Source organism: Ipomoea nil, unplaced genomic scaffold, assembly GCF_001879475.1.
Source record: "Ipomoea nil cultivar Tokyo-kokei standard unplaced genomic scaffold, Asagao_1.1 scaffold1264, whole genome shotgun sequence".
Classification (NCBI taxonomy): domain Eukaryota; kingdom Viridiplantae; phylum Streptophyta; class Magnoliopsida; order Solanales; family Convolvulaceae; genus Ipomoea; species Ipomoea nil.
In genome coordinates, this window is record NW_017617692.1 from 155,802 (window position 1) to 167,465 (window position 11,664).

Below are 11,664 nucleotides of genomic sequence, written 5' to 3' on the forward strand. Positions count from 1 at the left end.
CTAATTCTAGGTCTTTTAAGTTAAATGATGTTTTGTATGTTCCTGATCTTTCTAGTTCATTATTATCTGTCCAGCGTTTTGCCAAAGATAATAATGTTTTCTTTGAGTTTCACCCACTTTGTTTCTTTGTGAAAGACATTTTGACCAAGAAAGTCTTATTTAAAGGGCATGCATCTGATGGCCTGTACTCCTGGCCTGCGTCCTCTCCTGCTCCAGCTGCATTCGTTGCTGCGCGTTCCTCTTTTGTCTGGCATATGCGGTTGGGGCATCTGCACACTCGAGTCTTATCCGCACATTCGAGTCTTATCCGCACACTCGAGTCTTACGCAAAATTTTAGAGTCTTCGTCTGTAAGTACTTTTAATTCGAAAGATCTTCCCAATGTTTGTTCCTCTTGTCAATTGGGAAAATCATCACATTTTCCATTATCTCGTGTTGAAACTACTAGTACAAATCCTTTAGAATTAATATATTATGATATTTGGGGCCCTGCGCCGTTACTTTCTGTGAATGGCTTTAAATATTTTGTGTTGTTTGTGGATGATTACACACGGTATATATGGTATTATCCGATGCGTGCCAAATCTGAATTATATGGCATATTTGATAAGTTTCGGTCACTTGTTGAACGTTGTTTTTCTCGCAAGATTATTTCTTTTCAATCTAATTTAGGGGGAGAATATAAGAAGCTTGGTCCCACCCTTTCTTCTCTAGGTATTCGTCACAGGCAATCTTGTGCCTATCATGAACAGAATGGACGGGTGGAGCGCAAGCATCGTCATGTTGTTGAGACATGACTGTCCTTAATGGCTCAAGCATCTGTTCCTTCTCGTTTCTAGGACTATGCTTTTGAGACTACTGTCTATCTTATAAATAAAATGCCCACTCGTGTTTTGTCTGACGAGTCACCACACTTTCGTTTGCATCGTTCTCCCCCATCCTACTCTTACTTGCGTGTATTTGGTTGTTTGTGCTTTCCTGTTTTGCGTCCATATAATCGAAATAAGCTACAATTTCGTTCATTCCGTGTGTCTTTCTGGGTTACCCCTCGTCTTATCGTGGCTATCGTTGTTTAGATACTAACACTAACAAGGTTTTTATCTGTCGCACGTGCGGTTCGATGAGGCTGTGTTTCCTTTTGTTTCTCCTATTGCCTCGCAGGTTCTTAAGCCACGGTCCGAACCGTGGGCCACCACACCGGTTGTGACGAGCCGAGGGAATGATGTCTCGGCCACCTTTGTTGATGGCACTCGGCAGATTGACGAGCCCGTGTTGGCTTCTGGCCATGGTGACGGTGCTGGTCACGAGCAGTCCGCATCGAGTGAGCGGATTGTCTCGGACCAGTAGGTTGAGCAGCGCGGCAGACCGCGCGGGCGTCCTCGGCGATCCACTCCACCTCCTCGGTCGCATGGCATGAACACTCGTAGCTCGGGTCTGCATCAACATGTTGCCTTAACCACTACTTCCACCGTGGTGTCTGAGCCTACCTGTTACTCTCAGGCGGTCAAGTTCCCTGAGTGGCGTGATGCAATCGACGCAGAGTTCAATGCCTTGGTTCATAATCATACATGGAGTCTTGTTCCTTCTCAACCAGGTATGAATGTTGTTGGTTGCAAGTGGGTTTTCAGAACCAAACGGAAGGTCGATGGTTCAATAGAACGTCATAAAGCACGATTGGTGGCCAAGGGTTTTAATTAGGTTGTTGGAGAGGACTTTTTTGAGACATTTAGTCCTGTGGTTAAACCCACTACGGTACATCTTCTCTTATCTTTAGCTGTATCGAGTGGGTGGTCTATTTGCCAGTTGGATATTCACAATGCTTTTTTGAATGGCGAGCTAGCTGAGACTGTTTACATGCGCCAACCACCTGGTTATGAGGATCGGTCATTACCTGATCATGTGTGTTTGCTTAAAAAATCTCTCTACGGTCTCAAACAGGCTCCACGTGCATGGTTCACAAGGCTACATGATTTTCTAGTCTTTGTGGGCTTTGCTGTAACACCCCACTTTTCTAACTCTTAATCATAAATCTAAACCACGATTATCATAAACTAAGCAGCGGAAATAAATAGCTAAAAGATAACTAGTGGGAATGTCACCGCCACAACCACCACTCTATGGTGATTGCACAGGCTAAGGGGTAGAACTAGAAATAAATTAAATATCTAACATCCATAATATAACTGAAATCGTAAGGGGGAAAAAGGTCACCCCAAAAGTCTACATCATCAAAGTCTACAAATCAACATAAGTCTAAAATCTGGATAATAAAGTCATCAACAAAGCATAAGAGTTTAGACATCTCAAACTACGAGACTAATCTAACTCGATCACTTCTCACTGCTGGGCCCACCTGAAAGGGGTTTTGCAAGCAACACATAGACAAATAGGAAAACACCCGTTAGCACGAAGCTAAGTATAATCACACTCAACCCTGTAAAGTACTATAGAATATACTTTGAAAACATTTGATTTCACTTGTAAACAACAAACTCATCTCATATACATCTTTAGATCTATCATATACTTTCTAGATGCTTGCAACTTATAATATCAACAAACATGCTTCAAAACATAAGACTTAACAACCTAGATACTTCAACATGTAAACTTCACAATAAACTTAACAAGCAACTCATGCTTACAAGTAATCTCATGCTAGTAAACTATATAATAGGTATTCTCATGCTCTCAAATTCTCATCTCATAAACTGGATATACAAGGCTTCAAATATGACTATACGTTCATGCTCGATGTACAAACTTAAATCAATATTTTCATTATACAAACACATACGATATTCTACTCAAATACAATCTTGTGCAATATTATAGTACATGCAATCTCGTGCAATTCTATACTCATACTCATATGCAATCTCGTGCAATTCTATACTCATACTCATATGCAATCTCGTGCAATACTATACTCATACTCATATGCAATCTCGTGCAATACTATAAATATATACACATGTACACTCGTTGTAAAAATAGAGTACTTTCTGTGGAGGTCTCTTTGAGTCTCTCTTGACTCGCTTTCTTTTCTCTTGAGTCTCTCTTCACTCACTTTCTTTTCTCTTGAGTCTCTCTTGACTCACTTTCTTTTCTCTTGAGTCTCTCTTGACTCACTTTCTTTTCTTCTCACTCGTAGACGGCTCAGGGTTTCACCGTAGCGTGAATTGCCTCATCGGGAGCGGCGTAAATCCGACCCAATATCTCTTATCATCTACGGAACCAATCTCGTGGTTCTCACTCTGTGGAATCAGGTATCGAACTATTAGTGTGCACACCCCCTGACCAGGATTCCAAGCCTGGCGGGCAGTTTCTGACCTCGTAACGTGGGAATACGCCGCGTTACATATACTGGGACCGCAATGTCCATAAATTCATCCGAGAGGACATAGTCCAAACGGGATCCTCCAAAACCTCACCGATATAGGTAATACATAGATATATCTCTCATGCATCAATCTCATGTATGCAACAACTCTATTACTCCTCAATGCAACAAAGAATGATATACCACATGCCCATGACTTTTTTAAAGTAATACTTGGGCTAACGTTGACCCCTTATGCATTTTTGAAATATGACATATGTGAGATGCAAAATACTCTATAACATGCTTCTAAACCATGTATATAAACCATAAAATACTCAAGATTATAATATCATGCTCGGTTTGCAACATTGCAAATTCTATACGTTTCTACCAACAAAATATGCTTCAATTCTCATTGATCAAATATCACATTTTAGTCATGATTTCATATTAAATCATATTCTCAAATGATCATGCTTCTCTACTTAATACAAAAATATCATCAGATCACATAGTCAAGCATTTCTCATATACAGTGAACTTAGCAAAATATGTACTGTGTAGCAAATCATTCAACAAATCCTTCATAACATACTCATTTTTTATCCAAAATCAACAAAATCAAAGCCAAAACGTGTGTCGAGACGATCCCGAGGTACCGAGCCACAAGGGCCCGTGACACCTGGCCCGAAATGACACGTAGCTGAGCCACAAGGGCCCGACCACTGCACAAATTCTTCCCAGATCAATACTCAGGGACTTGGGGCAGGACTCCTCAAGAGCCGCCCCATGTGCCCCGTTACAATACCGGGACTAGGCGGCGGCCCTCCTCTAAGGCCGTGCCCTAGTCCCGTGAAACTCCGGCTCTAGCCGGCGGCCCTCCTGATGGGCCGCGGCTAAGGCCGCTAGTTTGATCTGTGTGCACCAGTTGCCATTTTCATCTGCAAAATCAAACCAAACAAGTCCAAAACATTCTCAACCACTCAAAGACAAATATTAGATCACTTCCAAGCATAAACACAACAAAATCTCATAATTCCTACTCATTTCTACTCAATAACAAAGGCTTCACAGAGCCAAAACTCAAAGAGGGAGCCCATGGGGTTATACCTCTTGTAGCTTCTTCTTCTTGTATGGATCTCTACCTCCTCTTTACTCAAACACCACCTCCTTCACCACCTAAACATCTCAAACACAAGTCAAGACTAAGAAGCCTCACAGATTGAAAGCTAAAAGGAGAAGAAACCTTAAGCTAAGATGAAGAATGAGTGAAGGAAAACTTACTGCAATTTCTTCTTTTGCTTCTATCAGACACAAGTTTGGGAGAGGCAAGGTTGGAGATCAAAGTTTAACAAATGAATAGTGTTGTTTATATAGGGTGCAAAACCCTAGGTAGAAAGCAAATGATTGGGTGAGGGCAAAAGAGTAATTTCTATGGGTAAAAGATGAGATAGGAAAGGCTTTGGATGTCTAGTGGTCCACCATGCTCCACTAGAAATGCTATTTTAAATACTTTGGTGTTAAAAAGAATTTTCTCAAAAGGTTATCTAGATGAACCCTTGTTTAAAGTCTTTTTGAATTCTCTCGGTTTCACTCAGATTGATTTCTCGATTTAAAACTTGGTACGCGAAGTACCCGAAAATTTAAGAATTTCGAATAAAATGAGTTTTGGTGTCGAATTAATCTAAAATGTGACAAAAATAATTTATTCAAACACCAATAGATCGCAAAAAAATTTAATGGAGTGAAAATGATTATTTTGGAATTTTTTAAAATTGGTTTTATAAAATAAATTTTTTGGGTTGTTACATTTGCGCCTTCAAAGACTGATGTGTCTCTTTTTATCTATTTTCGTGATAATGTTCGTCTTTATTTCTTGGTGTATGTTGATGACATTTTGATTATGGGGTCTGACTCAGACCGTGTTACTGCTCTTATTAATAAATTGGCACTTGAGTTTAAAGTTCGTGATATGGGTGTGCCTTCTTTCTTTTTGGGAATTGAAACTGTCCCGTTATCTGGTGGTATGCTTTTATCTCAACAACGGTACATGAAGGATATTCTCAAACGTGCTGGCATGGTGGACTGTAAGCCAGTGGTCACGCCTGTCTCTACCACGAAAACCGCCGACGATGTTGCCACTCCCTATGCCGATCCAACACAATACAGAAGTCTTGCTGGTGCTCTCCAATATCTTACGGTAACTCGTCCTGATCTGTCTTATGCTGTTAATCTCTTGTGTCAACATATGCATGCCCCCACTACTACGGACTGGGCCTCTCTAAAAAGAGTCTTACGATATGTCAAAGACACCCTGCATTTTGGTCTGCGTATTTCTCGGTCCGCGTAGATGGATATTCACGCCTATTCTGACTCAAATTGGGCTGGCGATCCGAATGATCGCAAGTCTACTAGTGGTTTTGCTGTGTTCTTGGGGAGTAATCTTATATCTTGGGTTTGTCGGAAGCAACGAACAGTAGCACGTTCTTCAACTGAAGCAGAATACAAGGGACTGGCTGATGCATCTGCTGAGGTTACATGGCTTGTTTCTCTGCTACACGAGATCGGCATCCCACCTGTGTCTCCTCCTCGACTATGGTGTGATAATTTGGGAGCTACTTACTTATGTGCCAATCCAGTGTTTCATGCCCGCACGAAGCACATTGAGATTGATTATCATTTTGTTCGCGATAAATTAGCCAAAAAGGAGTTAGAGGTGCACTTTATTTCAACCAAGGATCAACTAGTAGATATCTTCACCAAGTCTCTTTCGTCTATTCGTTTTAATTCTCTCCGTGACAAACTCAATGTTTTGGCTAGCCAACCTTGTGCTTGATGGGGAATATTAGGACTATGTTATCCATATTAGACTAGGACTATGTTATCCATATTAGACTAGGACTATATTATTCGTGTTAGACTAGGATTCTATCTAGTATCTATATATTCACTCTTTGTACTCTCAGACATTATGATTGAATACAGAACAATCTATATTCTCATCCATATCAAGTATCAAATATAATTATCATACTTTATATAAATAATGTATAAAATACCATTTATGCACTAGAGCATAGTTTAACTGCTCAAGTGCTCAACCAATCTAAAATAGTTTCATAAATTTTAGGGATTATTTATCAAAGTGGAGAAATGGAGGATTTTTTGGAAAAAAAAAAAAAAAAAAAGAAAGAAAATGAGAGATAGAGGTAGAAAAATGAAAAATGAAAAATGAAAAATGAAAAACTTGTTTACTAAATTTACTCCTCCAAATTCTTATTCCATCTCCATTCTCCGCTTAATGAATTTGGAGAATTCATAAACAAACTTCTCCAAATGGAGAAATAGAAAGACACGAGTGAACAATGCCTTTAGATTTTGACGCTTCATTTATTATTGTTGTTGTTGTTATTGTTGTTGTTGCTGTTGTTATTATTATTATTATTATTATTATTATTATTATTATTATTATTATTATTATTATTATTATTATTATTATTATTATGTACAAATAATGCTTATAGGATGTTTGTATTTAATAAAATCAGAAAATTAGATAAATGTAAAACTGGTGGAATGAAGAAATGAAAAACTGGAGAAATGGAGAAGAAAAAATGAAAAAAAAAAAAAAAAAGATAAATGAAGTAAAGACTCCTTACTTTTTTTTTTTTTTTTTGAAATACTCATGATTAACCGGGATGTCATCACACTACATGATAATTGGCAAGAACTCCTTACTTTGTTAATAGTTATGTGATACAAAATTTAAATCCTACCAAAAAAGACATATCTCATGATTTATTTTCCCGCTTATCTTCGAAGATTCAAACCTACAAAATGCCATTTACATCTTTAATTTAGTGCATGAAATGTACTAACTTCTTACCGCGTCACCGGCCTACCTAAATAATTCATAACTTATTTTATTATATTATAGTAGTGGGGTATACTCGTATTTGACCAACGGTATATGTGTGCGCAAGACTATGTACCATATATAATTATTTTTGTAAGATAATATAAATAAAATGGTTTCAACGGTATGTGTGCGCAAGACTATGTTCCAAAACTACTTTTGTAAGATAATATAAATAAAATGATTTCTTGTAGAAGAAGAAAATTCACTATTGTCAACAAACCAGTTAAAACATAAAGCTCTAGTTAGGTTTCTAGCTCTCAGTTTGTACGTCTTATTTGGGAGGTTAGTCCGATCCCTAAGATTATCCTCAGTTTTTGAGTTAATACATTAATTTTATCCTTTTCTTATAAAAATAAATCACTATTATCGCGGGAATTATTAATCCTCGAAGACCACGTAGTACAAAATATAATTTATAACTTAGATTATATTTTATTTGTTTAATTTGCCAAATAATAAAAATTATAATGATTTGATTAATTTATTAATGATAGAGTAATACTACATTTCTCACATGATTTTACTTTAATTTCTTATGTGACTGTAACATTTTGATGGTAGATATCATGCTTATATCTATTGTTAGCGTCATAAAAAAATTTATTTTTTTGAAAGACAATATTCGATTAATAAATATATTCTTTTTCTTTTTAACGTTGGGTGGGATTGACCAATTCATAGTAGTCAATGGACAAAAATAATTTTATTGACGCCTAAAGTAAGAAGAGGAATTAGGATGGAAATATAACATCATTCTTTAATTTACGAGAAACCACTACTCAAAGGATGAAACTCGGCTTGTGACCCTTGCCAACAAAGAATTACAAGAAGGTAAATTATCCTATATTATCCATAGTTGATTGACTCATACCAAAAATATTACGGAGAGTAAAATTTGAAATATTGTAATTATCAGGTTACCCAAAATAGCAACTTTTTTTTTTTTTTAAAATCATATATACATGGTGTATCGTAGAGCTCAAGTTATGGAAAATCTCCAATTTAAGAGATAGGATAAACCTCCGACCAAGCATTACTTGAGAGGCTACTTCAACCTTCCATTTGGTACAAAAACAACCTCGCTCGATCCGATTCCAACCGTAATAATAACGTCTATTAACAGCTCAATATTCTAGTCTTTTAGATTATATATTTATACACTTTTTAATTTCAAAACACATCCTTTAATTTTATATATATGTATAATTTATAATGAAAAATTTTCCTTTGAAGCCGGCAAACAATGACTGCCCAGCATTAACTGATAGTGTGTTTTATTCGCACATGAAAATCAAAATCAGAATGAGAATTAAACACTTGACAATGGTAATGAGTTTTGTGAAATTAGAATGATTATCAATATTTATATTTGGTTATGTATGACTTGATAATGAGAATAAATGTTTTAAAAATACAAAAAAAAAAAAAAAATCAAGACAATTGATCCTAATATAATGACATCGAAAGCATCACTATAAACAAAAAAAAAAATCAAAACAAAAATCTAAAAATACTAATCCAAACTTAAAATTATATTACCAATAAGAGAAAATAATACTCCTTTTTAATTAGGGAATGAAATTTTTAATTGGAGGATTTATCAAATCCATTGTTGTATTTTAAATGTTGTCAACCAACAACTAACTATAATTTTGATTTCCATTATTAATGTATAAACCCATTAACCAAACATAGCCTAAATATTGAATCGCAACTCTGCACAAACATAATACAACTAACTATATCCATTATTTCAACCAATATAAATTTGTCATCATATAATAACATTCTAAGTTTTTTTTTTTTTTAATACTTTAATGACAAGGAAACTCACTGCCGTTATATGAAGATGTACGCGGGGCAAATTCCACTCTTATGTTATAGTTTACAAAGAGTGAATTTCGAATTTTGTCATTCATTTTCAATTTTAATCACTGACTTTAATTTTAAAACTATCAAATTTAGTCCTAAAGTATTAAACGCATGCTTTCCAATTACAATTCACAGTAAGTTTTTCTCATGTGAACGGGCAATGTTGAGTGTGAAGTCAATGGTAGATTACAATTAAAAATGATTTAGTAGGTGAAGTTAAAGGACTAAATCTAGTATTAACTCACTCACAAAACTTGAGCTAATTAAATCGCACTAAAAAGAATATGTGCTACACTGTGCTATGGAATCAACAAATAATTAATAAAATGTTAACAAAAATCAAACTGTGACACACATCTGGCCCATTTCGGGACCCAACAGTCAAGTTTTGAATCCATGATAAATAGCTCAATGAAACAAAACAGCAGTTATACCATGGACTCGGACCCACCTTGCAATATAAACTCATGTCTAAAATACACAATTTACATACTAAATGTTTACAATTTAAATTGTCAATATTTAATATGTAAATTTTAAACATTCAATATATAAATTGTGAATATTCAATATGTAAATAGTGTACTTTTAGACTCGGGTCCACCTTAAGGAACTCTGGTCCACAAAATAATTTGCGTAAACACATTAACCCCATACATGCATATGAGTTCACTACATTGATTCTCAAATCTTATTCCTTAAATTTTACTCCATGATGTTATAAATTATTTTTTTCATGTGAGTCTCAATACAAGTGTCTACATTATCTAAGATGATGTGTGTGAGAATATATCTAAGATGATGTGTGTGAGAATAAAAGTTGGAGTAGAAAATGAGATTTGCCGGGCATATTCCACTGCATTGAATGAACTGGGCGGGACTTTATAATTAAGCAATGTAATTGCCAAAGAATGAATTGAAGTAGAAAACAAATTAAAGTACAAGATGGAGCATGGGCAAAGCTGATGATGATATCAAATTAGCTTAATTATATATATTATTTACATAGAATTGAAGAAATTTGATCGAAAGACCAAAGAAACAGAGGTTCAAGAAAGTAAAATCTGAGAATTGGATCAGATATGGCAGCCGCAGAAGAGGAAGAAGAAAGCGAGCCTAGACACCAAAACCACAGCCTCCAAGAACGAAGCAATCTTGAAAACAACACTGTCTACAAACCATACCAGAAACCTGAACGGCCGTTTCTTGCTCTTCGTCTTCAACCTCCAGCGCAACCCAGAGCTATGACTCGCTCCACCACCACCGCCGCCGTCTCCGCCGCTGCCGGCGGCGGAGCGCTTCTTGTTCAGCCGCCCGAAGGAGAACAAAGACCCCGGATTCTTCAACATTATATTATTGGGTTCGCTTTGCTGAATTTCTTGTTTCCTGGGATTCTTGAACTTACGAGAATTAATTAACGTTTGAAGGGAGAATTGTGGGATTGTTGGAGAGGAGAGGAGAGGAGAGGGTTTTAGTAAGGTGGGAATTTCCGCGTGAGATTTAAAGATGCGTAAATGCGTCTAGAAGAATAAGTCCAGTTAGTAGTTGGGCTGTGGGGTCAATTGCTTTCTTAAAAAGGAAGTGTGGGAGAAACCGGGAAATCAATACACTGGAAACTTCAATTCAAATCTGACGACTCACGACCACGATAATTCTATTTTTTTTTTTTTTCTTTAAACAATCCTCATTTCCCAAATACTTGGAAAATCGAAATTATCCTTCCTTTCCACCCCCCCCCCTCCCCCCACTTTTTTTTTTTTTTTTTTTTTTTTTTTTTTTAAGGATAAGGGTTAAATAGGATATTTAACGGTACTTGATAATGCAATAAATCACTGAATCTAAATTCTTAAAATAATTAATTTTATGCAATTAGTCTAATTGACAGATTTTTCAAGTTTCTAACTGGTCATCCCAAATTTAAAATATTTTTCTAAACTAATTATTTAATTTTTTTTAAAGTCTCCATGGCCAGATATGAAGAAACTCTTCGTCTCAGGGGAAGACGCTCTTTTTTTCTTTTTAATAATTATTTTTAAATAATAATTTTGAAAAAATATTTTAAATTTGTGGTGACCTATTAGAAATTTGAAAAATCTGAAAATTAGATTAATTGCATGAATTTGATTAGTTTAGAAATTAAATTGTAGTTTTTTTTTTTTTAAGGTTTAGTGGCATAATTATTGCATTATTGTGTGCAGTTCAATGACTTATTTGACCCTTATTCCTTCTTTTTTCAACACATAATTCCCACATGTTAAATCCCCAACCTTAAGGGTCCCCACATCACAGCCCAAGACATCTAGGAGGATGTAAATTATGGTAACTCAGTTAAACATAGTGGCTAGACCTTTCTTCAACATATGTTTTCTAGGGTAGTTACCGTGAAGGCTATATTAAGACTCTGTATTATGAAAATGCTAAAATTTCTTGTATTATTTATCATTCTTATTTTGACCAGGACATACTCTTTATATTCTTATAAATACATATTTATACATTAAATATTATAGATTAATCAATAATAAGATTATTCTCCGAACTATTGTTCT